The following is a 17,083-nucleotide window of genomic DNA, read 5'->3' as shown; positions in this document are numbered from 1 at the left end:
CGCTGAGTGTGACGCCGGCCTTAGACTTTTCTTCCTCATGGAACGTCCTGTATGCAAATCACCAGTGTGCAGCGCGAGCAGAACGGCGGTCACACTGCACAGCACCGGCGGCCAGGGATCAGCAGCGGGAACCCCCGCCAGGCACCTGCTCCCTGCGCACTGGCCACACCCCAAACACAACGCCCCGCCCCCTCTTGTTTGTGGCTGTGATAACAATCGTCCCCCCTCCCCATTCCTCCAGAGCTCCGCCCAGCTCATTACACATCTAGAGCATTCCTACAAGGCCCGCCCCTCCGCTCCGCTGTGATTGGCGGGTTTCCGGCAGGCCTCGTTGTGTTCCTAGTAACCCCGCCCCCTCAGACCGTTCAGTTCACTGAGGATCCTGCCGCTGTGTGAAGAGGAGTGCGCGGCCCCGAGAGATGCTGCAGCCGTGCTGAGCGCGAGGTGAGAGGGAGCGCGCCCGGTGACAGGTGGAGGCCGGAGCGGCGGCGGCGGCGGCTGCTGCACAGGAGGGGGCCGCCCGGCGGAGATGAGCGGAGCACGGACAGGTAGGATGGAAGAGGGGGGATGTGGAGAGCGCCGCTGGGGGCGGACGGCGGGCTGAGCCGCGAGCTTTTGTTTCCATGTGTAGAGCCGGCAGTGTTATCTTCCGGAGCCAGGCCGCCAGCCCCGCCATTGTCTGCATCCGCCGGCACCGAGAGAGGGAGGCGGCTGTGCTGTTATCTGTCCACCGTATGTATGTGTGTACTGAGCACTGCACCCCCCCCCACCTATATACTGTGTACACTGCACCCCCCACCTATATACACTGTGTACACTGCACCCCCCACCTATATATACTGTGTACACTGCACCCCCCACCTACATACACTGTGTACACTGCACCCCCACTGTGTGCACTGCACCCCCCACCTATATACACTGTGTACACTGCACCCCCCACCTATATACACTGTGTGCACTGCACCCCCCACCTACATACACTGTGTACACTGCACCCCCACTGTGTGCACTGCACCCCCCACCTATATACACTGTGTGCACTGCACCCCCCACCTATATACACTGTGTACACTGCACCCCCCACCTATATATACTGTGTACACTGCACCCCCCACCTATATACACTGTGTGCACTGCACCCCCCACCTACATACACTGTGTACACTGCACCCCCACTGTGTGCACTGCACCCCCCACCTATATACACTGTGTACACTGCACCCCCACCTATATATACTGTGTACACTGCACCCCCACCTATATACACTGTGTACACTGCACCCCCCACCTATATACACTGTGTGCACTGCACCCCCCACCTATATACACTGTGTGCACTGCACCCCCACCTATATACACTGTGTGCACTGCACCCCCACCTATATACACTGTGTGCACTGCACCCCCACCTATATACACTGTGTGCACTGCACCCCCCACCTATATACACTGTGTGCACTGCACCCCCACCTATATACACTGTGTACACTGCACCCCCACCTATATACACTGTGTGCACTGCACCCCCACCTATATACACTGTGTGCACTGCACCCCCCACCTATATACACTGTGTGCACTGCACCCCCCACCTATATACACTGTGTGCACTGCACCCCCCACCTATATACACTGTGTGCACTGCACCCCCCACCTATATACACTGTGTGCACTGCACCCCCCACCTATATACACTGTGTGCACTGCACCCCCCACCTATATACACTGTGTGCACTGCACCCCCCACCTATATACACTGTGTGCACTGCACCCCCCACCTATATACACTGTGTGCACTGCACCCCCCACCTATATATACTGTGTGCACTGCACCCCCCACCTATATACACTGTGTACACTGCACCCCCACCTATATACACTGTGTACACTGCACCCCCACCTATATATACTGTGTACACTGCACCCCCACCTATATACACTGTGTACACTGCACCCCCCACCTATATACACTGTGTGCACTGCACCCCCCACCTATATACACTGTGTGCACTGCACCCCCACCTATATACACTGTGTGCACTGCACCCCCACCTATATACACTGTGTGCACTGCACCCCCCACCTATATACACTGTGTGCACTGCACCCCCCACCTATATACACTGTGTGCACTGCACCCCCCACCTATATACACTGTGTGCACTGCACCCCCCACCTATATACACTGTGTGCACTGCACCCCCCACCTATATACACTGTGTGCACTGCACCCCCCACCTATATACACTGTGTGCACTGCACCCCCCACCTATATACACTGTGTGCACTGCACCCCCCACCTATATACACTGTGTGCACTGCACCCCCCACCTATATACACTGTGTGCACTGCACCCCCCACCTATATACACTGTGTGCACTGCACCCCCACCTATATACACTGTGTGCACTGCACCCCCACCTATATACACTGTGTGCACTGCACCCCCACCTATATACACTGTGTGCACTGCACCCCCCACCTATATACACTGTGTGCACTGCACCCCCCACCTATATACACTGTGTGCACTGCACCCCCCACCTATATACACTGTGTGCACTGCACCCCCCACCTATATACACTGTGTGCACTGCACCCCCCACCTATATACACTGTGTGCACTGCACCCCCCACCTATATACACTGTGTGCACTGCACCCCCCACCTATATACACTGTGTGCACTGCACCCCCCACCTATATACACTGTGTGCACTGCACCCCCCACCTATATACACTGTGTGCACTGCACCCCCCACCTATATACACTGTGTGCACTGCACCCCCCACCTATATACACTGTGTGCACTGCACCCCCCACCTATATACACTGTGTGCACTGCACCCCCCACCTATATACACTGTGTGCACTGCACCCCCCACCTATATACACTGTGTGCACTGCACCCCCCACCTATATACACTGTGTGCACTGCACCCCCACCTATATACACTGTGTGCACTGCACCCCCACCTATATACACTGTGTGCACTGCACCCCCCACCTATATACACTGTGTGCACTGCACCCCCCACCTATATACACTGTGTGCACTGCACCCCCCACCTATATACACTGTGTGCACTGCACCCCCCACCTATATACACTGTGTGCACTGCACCCCCCACCTATATACACTGTGTGCACTGCACCCCCCACCTATATACACTGTGTGCACTGCACCCCCCACCTATATACACTGTGTGCACTGCACCCCCCACCTATATACACTGTGTGCACTGCACCCCCCACCTATATACACTGTGTGCACTGCACCCCCCACCTATATACACTGTGTGCACTGCACCCCCCACCTATATACACTGTGTGCACTGCACCCCCCACCTATATACACTGTGTGCACTGCACCCCCCACCTATATACACTGTGTGCACTGCACCCCCCACCTATATACACTGTGTGCACTGCACCCCCCACCTATATACACTGTGTGCACTGCACCCCCCACCTATATACACTGTGTGCACTGCACCCCCCACCTATATACACTGTGTGCACTGCACCCCCCACCTATATACACTGTGTGCACTGCACCCCCCACCTATATACACTGTGTGCACTGCACCCCCCACCTATATACACTGTGTGCACTGCACCCCCCACCTATATACACTGTGTGCACTGCACCCCCCACCTATATACACTGTGTGCACTGCACCCCCCACCTATATACACTGTGTGCACTGCACCCCCCACCTATATACACTGTGTGCACTGCACCCCCCACCTATATACACTGTGTGCACTGCACCCCCCACCTATATACACTGTGTGCACTGCACCCCCCACCTATATATATATATATATTATTATTATTATTTATTGTTATAGCGCCATTTATTCCATGGCGCTTTACATGTGAGGAGGGGTACACATAATAAAAACAAGTACAATAAAATCTTAAACAATACAAGTCATAACTGGTACAGGAGGAGAGAGGACCCTGCCCGCGAAGGCTCACAATCTACAAGGGATGGGTGAGGATACAGTAGGCGAGGGTAGAGCTGGTCGTGCAGCGGTTTGGTCGATCGGTGGTTACTGCAGGTTGTAGGCTTGTCGGAAGAGATGAGTCTTCAGGTTCTTTTTGAAGGTTTTGATGGTAGGTGAGAGTCTGATGTGTTGTGGTAGAGGGTTCCAGAGTAGGGGGGATGCACGAGAGAAATCTTGTGTGCGATTGTGGGAAGAGGAGATAAGAGGGGAGTAGAGAAGGAGATCTTGTGAGGATCGGAGGTTGCGTGCAGGAAAGTACCGGGAGACGAGGTCACAGATGTATGGAGGAGACAGGTTGTGGATGGCTTTGTATGTCATGGTTAAGCTTTTGTACTGGAGTCTCTGGGTGATGCGGAGCCAGGGAAGGGATTGACAGAGGGGAGAGGCCGGGGAATAGCGGGGGGACAGGTGGATTAGTCGGGCAGCAGAGTTTAGAATAGATTGGAGGGGTGCGAGAGTGTTGGAGGGGAGGGCACAGAGCAGGAGGTTGCAGTAGTCAACGGGAGGGAGATGATGAGGGCATGGACTAGGGTCTTTGCAGATTCTTGGTTGAGGAATGAACGGATTTGTGAAATATTTTTGAGTTGAAGAAGTCGGCAGGAAGTGGAAAGGGCTTGGATATGTGGTTTGAAGGAGGGATCAGCATCAAGGATTACCCCGAGGCAGCGAGCTTGTGGGACTGGGGAGACTGGGCAGCCATTTACTGTAATGGAGAGAGATATATATATATATATATATATATATATATATATATATATATATATATATATATATATATATATATATAGCACAGCACCCCCCACCTATATATACTGTGTACACTGCACCCCCCACCTATATACACTGTACCCCCCACCTATATATACTGTGTACACTGCACCCCCACTGTGCACAGCACCCCCTACCTATATATACTGTGTACACTGCACCCCCACCTATATATACTGTGTACACTGCACCCCCACATATACTGTGTACAGTGCTCCCCCACACCGGCACCAAGAGAGGGAGGCGGCTGTGCTGTTATCTGTCCACCGTATGTATGTGTGTACTGAGCACTGCACCCCCCCCCACCTATATACACTGTGTGCACTGCACCCCCCCACCTATATATACTGTGTACACTGCACCCCCACTGTGTACACTGCACCCCCACCTATATATACTGTGTACAGTGCTCCCCCCACCTATATATACTGTGTACAGTGCTCCCCCACCTATATATACTGTGTACACTGCACCCCCCACCTATATATACTGTGTACAGTGCCCCCCCACCTGTATATACTCTGTACACTGCACCCGCCACATATATATATATATACTGTGTGCACTGCACCCCCCACCTATATATACTGTGTACACTGCACCCCCACCTATATACACTGTGTGCGCGCTGCACCCCCCACCTATATACACTGTGTGCGCGCTGCACCCCCCACCTATATACACTGTGTGCGCGCGCTGCACCCCCCACCTATATACACTGTGTGCGCTGCACCCCCCACCTATATACACTGTGCGCTGCACCCCCCACCTATATACACTGTGTACGCTGCACCCCCCCACCTATATACACTGTGTACGCTGCACCCCCCCACCTATATACACTGTACGCTGCACCCCCCACCTATGTACACTGTGTACGCTGCACCCCCCCACCTATGTACACTGTGTACGCTGCACCCCCCCACCTGTGTACACTGTGTACGCTGCACCCCCCCACCTGTGTACACTGTGTACGCTGCACCCCCCCACCTGTGTACACTGTGTACGCTGCACCCCCCCACCTGTGTACACTGTGTACGCTGCACCCCCCCACCTGTGTACACTGTGTACGCTGCACCCCCCCACCTGTGTACACTGTGTACGCTGCACCCCCCCACCTGTGTACACTGTGTACGCTGCACCCCCCCACCTGTGTACACTGTGTACGCTGCACCCCCCCACCTGTGTACACTGTGTACGCTGCACCCCCCCACCTGTGTACACTGTGTACGCTGCACCCCCCCACCTGTGTACACTGTGTACGCTGCACCCCCCCCACCTGTGTACACTGTGTACGCTGCACCCCCCCACCTGTGTACACTGTGTACGCTGCACCCCCCCACCTGTGTACACTGTGTACGCTGCACCCCCCCACCTGTGTACACTGTGTACGCTGCACCCCCCCACCTGTGTACACTGTGTACGCTGCACCCCCCCACCTGTGTACACTGTGTACGCTGCACCCCCCCACCTGTGTACACTGTGTACGCCGCACCCCCCACTTGTGTACGCCGCACCCCCCACTTGTGCACGCCGCGCCCCCCACCTGTGCACGCTGCGCCCCCCACCTGTGCACGCTGCGCCCCCCACCTGTGCACGCTGCGCCCCCCACCTGTGCACGCTGCGCCCCCCACCTGTGCACGCTGCGCCCCCCACCTGTGCACGCTGCGCCCCCCACCTGTGCACGCTGCGCCCCCCACCTGTGCACGCTGCGCCCCCCACCTGTGCACGCTGCGCCCCCCACCTGTGCACGCTGCGCCCCCCACCTGTGCACGCTGCGCCCCCCACCTGTGCACGCTGCGCCCCCCACCTGTGCACGCTGCGCCCCCCACCTGTGCACGCTGCGCCCCCCACCTGTGCACGCTGCGCCCCCCACCTGTGCACGCTGCGCCCCCCACCTGTGCACGCTGCGCCCCCCACCTGTGCACGCTGCGCCCCCCACCTGTGCACGCTGCGCCCCCCACCTGTGCACGCTGCGCCCCCCACCTGTGCACGCTGCGCCCCCCACCTGTGCACGCTGCGCCCCCCACCTGTGCACGCTGCGCCCCCCACCTGTGCACGCTGCGCCCCCCACCTGTGCACGCTGCGCCCCCCACCTGTGCACGCTGCGCCCCCCACCTGTGCACGCTGCGCCCCCCACCTGTGCACGCTGCGCCCCCCACCTGTGCACGCTGCGCCCCCCACCTGTGCACGCTGCGCCCCCCACCTGTGCACGCTGCGCCCCCCACCTGTGCACGCTGCGCCCCCCACCTGTGCACGCTGCGCCCCCCACCTGTGCACGCTGCGCCCCCCACCTGTGCACGCTGCGCCCCCCACCTGTGCACGCTGCGCCCCCCACCTGTGCACGCTGCGCCCCCCACCTGTGCACGCTGCGCCCCCCACCTGTGCACGCTGCGCCCCCCACCTGTGCACGCTGCGCCCCCCACCTGTGCACGCTGCGCCCCCCACCTGTGCACGCTGCGCCCCCCACCTGTGCACGCTGCGCCCCCCACCTGTGCACGCTGCGCCCCCCACCTGTGCACGCTGCGCCCCCCACCTGTGCACGCTGCGCCCCCCACCTGTGCACGCTGCGCCCCCCACCTGTGCACGCTGCGCCCCCCACCTGTGCACGCTGCGCCCCCCACCTGTGCACGCTGCGCCCCCCACCTGTGCACGCTGCGCCCCCCACCTGTGCACGCTGCGCCCCCCACCTGTGCACGCTGCGCCCCCCACCTGTGCACGCTGCGCCCCCCACCTGTGCACGCTGCGCCCCCCACCTGTGCACGCTGCGCCCCCCACCTGTGCACGCTGCGCCCCCCACCTGTGCACGCTGCGCCCCCCACCTGTGCACGCTGCGCCCCCCACCTGTGCACGCTGCGCCCCCCCACCTGTGCACGCTGCGCCCCCCCACCTGTGCACGCTGCGCCCCCCCACCTGTGCACGCTGCGCCCCCCCACCTGTGCACGCTGCGCCCCCCCACCTGTGCACGCTGCGCCCCCCCACCTGTGCACGCTGCGCCCCCCCACCTGTGCACGCTGCGCCCCCCCACCTGTGCACGCTGCGCCCCCCCACCTGTGCACGCTGCGCCCCCCCACCTGTGCACGCTGCGCCCCCCCACCTGTGCACGCTGCGCCCCCCCACCTGTGCACGCTGCGCCCCCCCACCTGTGCACGCTGCGCCCCCCCCACCTGTGCACGCTGCGCACGCTGCGCCCCCCCCACCTGTGCACGCTGCGCACGCTGCGCCCCCCCCCACCTGTGCACGCTGCGCACGCTGCGCCCCCCCCACCTGTGCACGCTGCGCACGCTGCGCCCCCCCCCACCTGTGCACGCTGCGCACGCTGCGCCCCCCCCACCTGTGCACGCTGCGCACGCTGCGCCCCCCCCCACCTGTGCACGCTGCGCACGCTGCGCCCCCCCCCACCTGTGCACGCTGCGCACGCTGCGCCCCCCCCACCTGTGCACGCTGCGCACGCTGCGCCCCCCCCCCACCTGTGCACGCTGCGCACGCTGCGCCCCCCCCACCTGTGCACGCTGCGCCCCCCACCTGTGCACGCTGCGCCCCCCACCTGTGCACGCTGCGCCCCCCACCTGTGCACGCTGCGCCCCCCACCTGTGTACGCTGCGCCCCCCACCTCCCCAATATATACTATGTACACTGCACCTCCCACTGTGTATACTGTACCCCCCAATATATACTGCGTGCACTGCCCCTCCCACTGTGTATACTACACCCCCCCAATGTATACTGCGTGCACTGCACCCCCACTGTGCATACTGTACACCGCCCCAATGTATACTGTGTGCACTGAATCCCTCACTGTGTATACCGTACACCCGAAATATATACTGTGTGCACCGCCCCCCCCACTGTGTACACTGCACCCCCAGCACCACCTATAGGCACTGCACCCCTGCCTATAAATACACACTGCACCCTGCATATATATTACATGGGCACTATACAGTGTACTGCCTGTGATCTCTGTCCTATACAGACGGTATATGACCAGTTCACTGTGTACTACAAGGGCGCTATACAGTGTACTGCCTGTGATCTCCATCCTATACAGACGGTATATGACCAGTGCACTGCGTACTACATGGGCGCTATACAGTGTACTGCCTGTGATCTCCGTCCAATATAGACGGTATATGACCAGTGCACTGCGTACTACATGGGCGCTATACAGTGTACTGCCTGTGATCTCTGTGCTATACAGACTGTATATGACCAGTGCACTGCGTACTACATGGGCGCTATACAGTGTACTGCCTGTGATCTCCGTCCAATATAGACGGTATATGACCAGTGCACTGCGTACTACATGGGCGCTATACAGTGTACTGCCTGTGATCTTGAGAAGCACTGCTCTAGTGACACTATGCCGCTATGGTAGAACAGTACGTGGGTGATTTCCATGTTTGGGCTCCTTGGTGCCTGAAAATCATAGGAAAGGTCTGGTCCTTGCACATTTCCCTTTCTCTCTCCCCGCTGCTCAGGTGGGCTTGGTTTTCAATATCCGCTACATGAAGTGTCGGTGTTTAGGTGGGCGCTTTGTCTTTTTCCTTTGCTCCAGATTGTGACAGGCATTGTCGCTTCTAGACGCCGTGGGCCGAGGTTTGCGTCACTTTCCGCTGTAGTATTATCGTTGTGCACTTCACGTCTGCAGGGAAGGTTTTCTCTCTGGAGGAAGAAGGCGTTGGTGGCAGCGGGCTGCTCTCCGCTCAGCCTTTCCTCCACTCTCACTTTTCCCTTGTGAGTGTTTATATTGTGCATTGGGCGGTTAGTTTCCGTGCTTGCCGAGGGCTGTGTCCGCCCGGACTGCAAACAATGGCGAGCAGATAGATGGTGACAGCAGGCGGGATCCGCTTCATACCTCCTGCTATCTTACTTTACAGTATAATGGCTCCTTATCTGAGTCTTCTAGGTGAACCTTTACCTTAGGGGGGAGGAAGATAGAAAACCCGACCTGGGCCAGATTACGGATTACCAGACACAACCCCTAGTTATCAGCCCATTTACATCATCACACTACTGCTGGCTATATACCAGGTGATCAGCGGTCATTTAATGACCTGTTCATACCAGCCGACCACAAAGATTAATACCATTGCTCTGTCCATCTAGAATATACTTATTCGACAGCACATTCCCCGTTTACACAAGACAATTGTGCTGCTGAGTGAATATTTTAATGTCGGCGTGAGCAACCCAATTGCTTGACGAATGAGCGTTTTACTTGTGACTGTCGGCGTCTTTACCCAAGCCGATGATCGTCCAACAAGTCTTCTAACGAATGCTGCTCATACCTGATCATCGGCTAGTCATGACTGTTTATGGCCGCCGTCAGACGGCTGTAGAAATCAGACAGAGATCGGACTCCATTCACAGACTAGCTGGCTGCTCTCCACGCCCGGGTCAGGAGAGCCACCGGCCAGTCTGAGCACTGCCGTCTGATCTCTTCCGAGTTACTCTGGGCATCCGTTTTCTCTATCGCCTTTCATTGGGGGACACAGGAACCATGGGTGTATGCTGCTGCCACTAGGAGGCTGACACTATGCAAATAAAAAAGTTAGCTCCTCCTCTGCAGTATACACCCTACCGACAGGAAGTAGGATATTCAGTTTAGCTTAGTGTCAGTAGGAGGTGGACACGGGTCTTTCATTAGACCCTTATCTACCTCAATGTGCGTCGTTCCTTTTCAGGTTTTTCCGGAGGGATACAGGGTGATTAGTCACACCTGTAGTCCCACAAAGCGGACTATGAGTACGGCGTGTACTGCCACCCCGTATCCTCATAGATCCCTCACCAGGACCAAGATCCTAGCACACAAGCGTGCTCAGAAGTCCGGTCCTGGCTCCGTCCCCCACCCACTCGCCTTCCAGAGCCTGTCGGTTGGAGGAGACGAGGACGTCCATCACAGCTCCGTGGACGTCTCAATCCCCTCAGGTTAGTAACTGCGTGGGATGTTTAGGTGAGTATTTCCCCTAAATTTTCAGATCTTCCCCTTACTCTCGCAGTGTGGGGGAGTAGAAGTCCCTAAATGCGCGCTGCACTATCTTCTAGGGCGGCGCTGATCCTATTTTAAAAGGGATCCCTGGGGCACCAAGACGAGCAGTAGCTCTGCACTATTGGCTATCCCCTTCATCAGGGCCGCAGTGTCCTCCCCGCGGCCGCACTGCGCAGCGGCCGCAATGTCACCTTTCTGGCGGCGCCGGCACCGCTCTCCCCTGCGGCCGCCCTGCGGGCTTCGGCGGCGCGTTCCTCTTTCCGGCGGCGCCGGCCTCTAATTTAGGTCCCGGCTTCTGCCGGGGCCTACTTCGGCGTCGCGTCCCTCAGCTCCGCCTCACCCTGCGGCCCTGGCAGGTTGCCGCACTGCTCTGCGGCGCACTGTTCCGGGGCCGCAGTCTCTTTTCCAGCGGCGCCGGACTCTAATTTAGGTCCCGGCTTCCGCAGGGGCCTACTTCCGGTACCGCGCTCCTCCACTTCCGGTTTCTTCGGGCGGGCTTTCTCCCGCCCGACAAACTGCCCTGCAATCTCCGCCCACCGGCGCCATCTGGGCTGACTCCGCCCCTTCCTCCACGTCGCTGCTGAGCACAGGGCAGGAGATTTCACTCGTGCCCGCATTTTCTCCTGGGGGCACAGCACATCGTTGCAACAGAGGCCGCAGGGCAGCAGCTCCATCCTTATGTTCCACTGCTGTTCTTCAGGCCTGCAGAAAGTTCCGGACAAGAGTGCCCCAGATGTGTCTACCTGTTCTCCTAGGGGCTATCATTCCAGAGGAGCATCTTCCAGGCCGTGCAGCCTTCCATCTGGACACTGCAGCGTCTGCTGTGAGTACCTCTGCACCGCAGTTTCACTCAATCCCCTGCCCCTCCCTGTTCCCTAATCTTCTGACATTTCCCTCAGGGGCCCGTTCGGTCTAATTTTAAGGGAGGTCGCTCTCGGCCTCCTACCTTTTCCTGTGTCTTAGTGAAACACTTTCAGGGTTCGCCTTGTACCCACAAGCTCCCCTCAGACAGGCCTGCAGCAACCCACATTATGTTCAGCTCCGCCTCAGAGCGAAGTCGCCACCACAGGCTGGGTCTCCCCTCTGTCTATCAGTAGCGGATCTCACTCCGGTTTCCCAGACCCTTGTGTCCGTGCTCAATCGGTTGCCCCTGCAGACTTCCGTAGTAGCCAGCGGGTCGCAAGAAGCTCTGTCCGAGTCTTCCAATACAGGCCGCGTAAGATCCAGACGGGAACGCCGGTCTGAGTTCTCTTCTCGATCCATCTCACGGTCCTTCTCTGTGGTCGAGCTCCCCCTTATCCTTTTCCCCCCCCCCCCCCCCCCCCCGGAGTCAGGCGAGGCTTTCTCTGCCTTCAGAGGATAATTTGGGACCGGAGTCGAACCATATCTTAACATGAGGGATATGGTTCAAAGCCTCATTGGAGCGTCCAATCTGACCTGTGGCATCAAAGATTCCTCTACGGAACCCGCAGATCAGGCGGTTTCGTTTAGATGGTCTAAACTTCCTCCCAAGGGATTCGCTCCCCATCCTGAATCGAGGAGCTTCTGGCCAGAGAGAGAGAGAATTCGACCAGACGTTCTCAAAGAGAAAAGCGTCTTGGAGTCTCATATCTCTTTCCTCTGGATCTCATCGCCAACCGGAATGAGAGGCGATGGAGAACGACCTCTCCCTCTGTGGATCCGCCGACTGCTAGACTTGCCACTAACACAGTCCTCATGCGGCCCGGTGGGGCGACTCTGACAGATTCCATCGATAGGATCATGGAATCCTTCGTGAATTCGGCTCTCGAACCTGCCGCATCATCCCTATGCCCGGCTTTCGCTTCCACTTGGGTTTCGAAGTCGGTATCCGAAGGGGCTAAAACAACTCCATTGGGGCATTCAAGCCGGAGCTCCACCAGACTGGCTGGCGGAAGTTGCCACCCAGATTACTCACGCCGAGGAATAATTTGTTCCCTGCATGTCGCGTCTTCTGCCGCTCAGACACCCAGTAATGTTGCCAGCCGTCGCACTGCTTGGCACACGAGTCATCAAAGAAGTCCCTTACGAGCCTGCCTTCTTCAAGGATCACGTCTTTTCGGTTCCAAGCTGGACCAAATTATTAAGGACGCCACTGGCGGCACCAATTCTCTTCTTAGGCGGCAACTTCGGTCCTTTCGGCCATTTTTTCGTCGTTTCGCGACATCAGATTCCTTTTCGCAACAGAGGCCACAGGCACGTTAAGGAAAGAAGGTATTCTTCGACTCAATCCTTCCTGGTGTTCCCGCTACTCCTAAGGTGGATTCTCCAGGTCCAGGTCTGGAAGTTCCACCTAGGCAGGACCCACGACTAGACCCCAGCCCGTTTCTCAGGCTGGGCAGCCGTCTCCTGTTCCTCAGGGACGTCTGGGTCTCCTCAGTAGAGGACGCTTGGGCCAGGGCACTTGTATCCTCTAGATACAAAATCTTCATTTCTCGGCCCTGGGATCGTTTTCTTCGAATCCCAACTTCCAAGAGACCCCGCTCTGGTCCCGTGTTTCTTTACAGCCATTGTTTCCCTCCTTAAATCCGGGGTAATCGTTCCCGTCCCAGAACAGGAACGGTTCAACGGTTCACAGTCTTCTCTTAGAATCTTTTTGTACTGACAGAGGATGACAAGGTTCGTCCCAGTCCGGATCTCAAATTGCTGAACAGGAAGTTTTGTCGGAGACACTTCAGGATGATATTCCCTCGTTCAGTAATCGCTTCCATGGAGGCTCAGGAACTTCGGTTTCAGGCTCCCAAAAGTCTATCCATCTTTCCCAACACTCTAGCCGTTGCGGGTGGCTCGTCAACAGGAAGAAGTTCAGTCTTGTTCAGTGCCTCGTATCTCCGGGCATGTTCTTCGACATTTGTCGGACCAGAGTCTTCCTTCCCGAAGACAGGATATCCCTCCTTTGTCAGGAAGTTCGCTTGCTCCAGGGTTTTCGGCTCCCCTCCTTTCCGATGGGCCTTAAAGGTCCTAAGGAGGTTGGTTGCAACATCGGAGGCAATTTTCCCTTTGCCCATTTCATTCAAGACTTCTTCAGCAGGCTATTCTATCACAGGGGGACAGGTCTCTCGTCTCCTGCATCGTCCGATCCGGCTTTCTCCCGGGTCAAACGGTTCCTCGACTGGTGGCCGAGGTCGCTTCTCTTATCCCGGAGTAGATCCTTCACAGCATATCCTTCCTTCCAGTTCCCTGGCAGGTGGTGACGACGGACGCCAGCCCGCTCGGCGGAGACGCGGGACTTTGTCACCTGTTCTTTTCAGGGTTGTTTGATCGGCGCAGGAGTCCTCTTTGCCGATCAATGTCCTCGAGTTCCGGATCTTCTTTCTGTCTTTCCTTCACTGGGCAAGGATTCTCAGCAGCCTGCCAATTCGAATCCAGACAGATAATGACACAGCTGTGGCATATGTCTACCACCAGGGGTGGACTCGGCGTTCTCTGGCATCGGCCGAGATTCCAGGATCCTCCTTTAGACAGAGGCAACGGTCCTGGTGAGCTCTGCAGTGCATGTCCCCGGCGTGGACATTTAGGCCGCCGACTTCCTCGGCCGCGAGGGCCTCGCGGCAGGGGAATAGTACTTCAGGAGGTTTCCTATCGGATTGTTCTTCGATGGGGGACTCCAGAGGTGGACCTCATGGCATCCCGATTGAACAGGAAGGTCCCTCGGGTCGGCCCAAGGTTCCGCGACCCTCTCACAGTGGTGTTGACACTCTGGCCATTCCTTGGTCGCAGTTCGTGCTCCCCTATCATTTCCCTCCCCTTCCCTTGCTTTCCAAGCTTTCGAAAAAGATCAAGGCGGGATGGGTGCCGGTCATTCTGATCGTCCCGGATTGGCCCAGGAGGTCTTGGTTTGCAGACATCGTCAATCTCCTCGCGGACTCCCCTGGTGCCTTCCAAACAGACCCGAGCTGCTGTCTCAGGGTCCGATTTGCCACCCGAATTATCGGTCGCTCTGTTTAACGGCGTGGCTGTGGACTCCACAGTTCTAAGAGCGTCCGGCCTTTCGGCCCGGATGAGTCACACTATAATCCAGGCTAGGAAGCCTTCGTCTTCTTCAAGGATCTTCTATCGTACCTGGAAGGCTTACTTTCGTTGATGCGAGGCCAACCGCTTTTCACCTATGTCCTTTTCCCTGCCTTCCATTTGGGTTTCCTTCAGGCAGGACTGGATTTGGGCTTCGCTCTCAGTTCCCTAAAGTGCCAGGTTCCTGCGCTCTTCTTCCCTTTAAGAAGACGTTTTCTTCTTAGCCACAGGTTAAGACTTTCCTTCAAAGAGTAGCCCACGCTGTCCCTCCGTACAGGGCCTCTGTGGATTCATGGGATTTAAAGTATGTGCTGGTTGTTCTAGGGGTTCCCCCCTTTGAGCCTCTCAGGGAGTTTTTCTCTGTCAGCACTATCTCGGAAGGTGGCTTATCTCAGGTCCATCTCTTCGATCCGCCGCGTTTTTGAGTCGGCGGCCATTTCTTGCTGACCTCCTTTCTTGATTTCCACCAGGACAAGGTGGCCCCAGGTCTCCGCCTTCCTTCCTTTCACGAGGTGGTTTTCATCTTTCCACCTCAACGAGGACATCGTTCTACCTTCCTTTTGTCCAGCTCCGACTCATCCTCTGGAGCGATCGTTGAACAGGCTGGACCTCGTCAGGGCAGTGAGGATCTCCCTGGCTAGCACGGCCGCTTTCCGAAAGATGGATTCTCTTTTCGCCATCCCTGATGGCGTGCGTAGAGGCCTGCCGGCTCCCATGGCGACTATTGCTTGCTCGATTAGAACGGCAATTTTGGAAGCTTACCGGGTCAAGAACAGAGTGCCCCCTCCTGAGATAAAGGCTCACTCTACCCGGGTAGTCGGCGCATCCGGTGTGGTACGTCACAGGGCTTTCGCCGACGGCTTTGCAAAGCGGCAACGTGGTCTTCCATCCACACGTTTCACCGAACTAAAAGGTCCATACCTATGCTTCGGCTGACTCCAGCCTGGGCAGAAGGATCCTGCAGGCGGCAGTGGTGAGTCCTCGGACTTGATGGAAGTATGTTTATCCCACCCCAGGGACTGCTTTGGGACGTCCCATGGTTCCTGTGTCCCCCAATGAAAGGCGATAGAGAAAACAGGATTTTTGGTTGCTTACCGTAAAATCTGTTTCTCGGAGCCTCCATTGGGGGACACAGCACCCTCCCAAGTTGAACAGCTCTGTTTACTGTATACGTTTGAGTTCTTTGAACACTCTTTGAGTGTTTGAAACTGTTAATCTGTGGAGCGCCGTGGAATTTGTTGGCGCTATATAAATAAAGTTTATTATTATTATTATATTATTAATCTTTCTCTTTTACACGTTGCTTCTCCTACTGCTTTCTCACTAACTGAATATCCTACTTCCTGTTGGTAGGGTGTATACTGCAGAGGAGGAGCTAACTTTTTTATTTGCATAGTGTCAGCCTCCTAGTGGCAGCAGCATACACCCATGGTTCCTGTGTCCCCCAATGAAGGCTCCGAGAAACAGATTTTACGGTAAGCAACCAAAAATCCTGTTTTTTTTCCCCCTTTACGTTGTCCTAATTTTTTCACATATTTTACTATGGGCTTTTTTTTGTGGGGATGGAAATAAATAAATGCAACAAAACATGATTTTGAAAAGATTAACGTGGACTCTGAAATGCTGTAACTTAGGCTACTTTCACACTAGCGTCGGAATCTCCCAGTTGCAATGCGTCGGGCAGAGATTCTGACGCTAGCGTTTAACGCACTGTACAACGGAGGCAGCGGATGCATTTCTCCGGCGCATCCGCTGCCCCATTGTGAGGTGCGGGGAGGTGGGGGCGGAGTTCCGGCCGCCCATGCGCGGTCGGAAAAAGCGGTCCGTCAGGAGCAAAAAACGTTACATGTAACGTTTTTGGCTCCCGGCGGTCCGCCACAACACGGCGCAACCGTCGCACGACGGTTGCGACGTGTGGCAAAGCGTCGCAATGCGTCGCTAATGTTAATCTATGGGGCAAAAACGCATCCCGCAAACAACTTTGCAGGATGCGTTTTTTGCCATAAACGACGCATTGCGACGTCTGGCAAAAAATTCCAGTGTGAAAGTAGCCTTACTTAAAATCACAAAAAGAGCAGGTATTCTCTCTGGGTCCAGCACTGGTTCCCTGCCACTGCTCTGGTCTCGTGGTTTGGCTGCAGCGGTGACATTATGTCGACAATGTTCGTCACTGCTGTAGGCAATCGATGAGCTCAGTGGCCTGTGTAGTCACCGATGAGACCAGAGCAACAGCGATGACCCAGGGAGGGTAAGTATCTGCTGTGTTTGGTATTTTA

At 56.8% G+C, this 17,083-nt stretch overlaps 1 protein-coding gene across 3 annotated transcripts in view; it reads left to right on the top strand.

Moving 5' to 3' along the window:
* Positions 1-372: 372 nt before the first annotated feature.
* Positions 373-17,083, top strand: part of LOC138661904 (SLAIN motif-containing protein-like) — a 34,686-nt gene continuing 17,975 nt past the window's right edge. For 2 of the 3 annotated variants that reach the window (XM_069746861.1, XM_069746860.1), the window contains exon 1: positions 381-548. The gene's annotated coding sequence lies outside the window, so the exon portion shown is untranslated. Of the gene's footprint in view, positions 549-17,083 lie in introns of all 3 variants that reach the window. The other variant, XM_069746862.1, reaches the window with a different exon arrangement.

Source organism: Ranitomeya imitator, chromosome 2 (assembly GCF_032444005.1).
Source record: "Ranitomeya imitator isolate aRanImi1 chromosome 2, aRanImi1.pri, whole genome shotgun sequence".
Lineage (NCBI taxonomy): Eukaryota > Metazoa > Chordata > Amphibia > Anura > Dendrobatidae > Ranitomeya > Ranitomeya imitator.
This window is presented reverse-complemented; position numbering and strand designations above follow the sequence as displayed.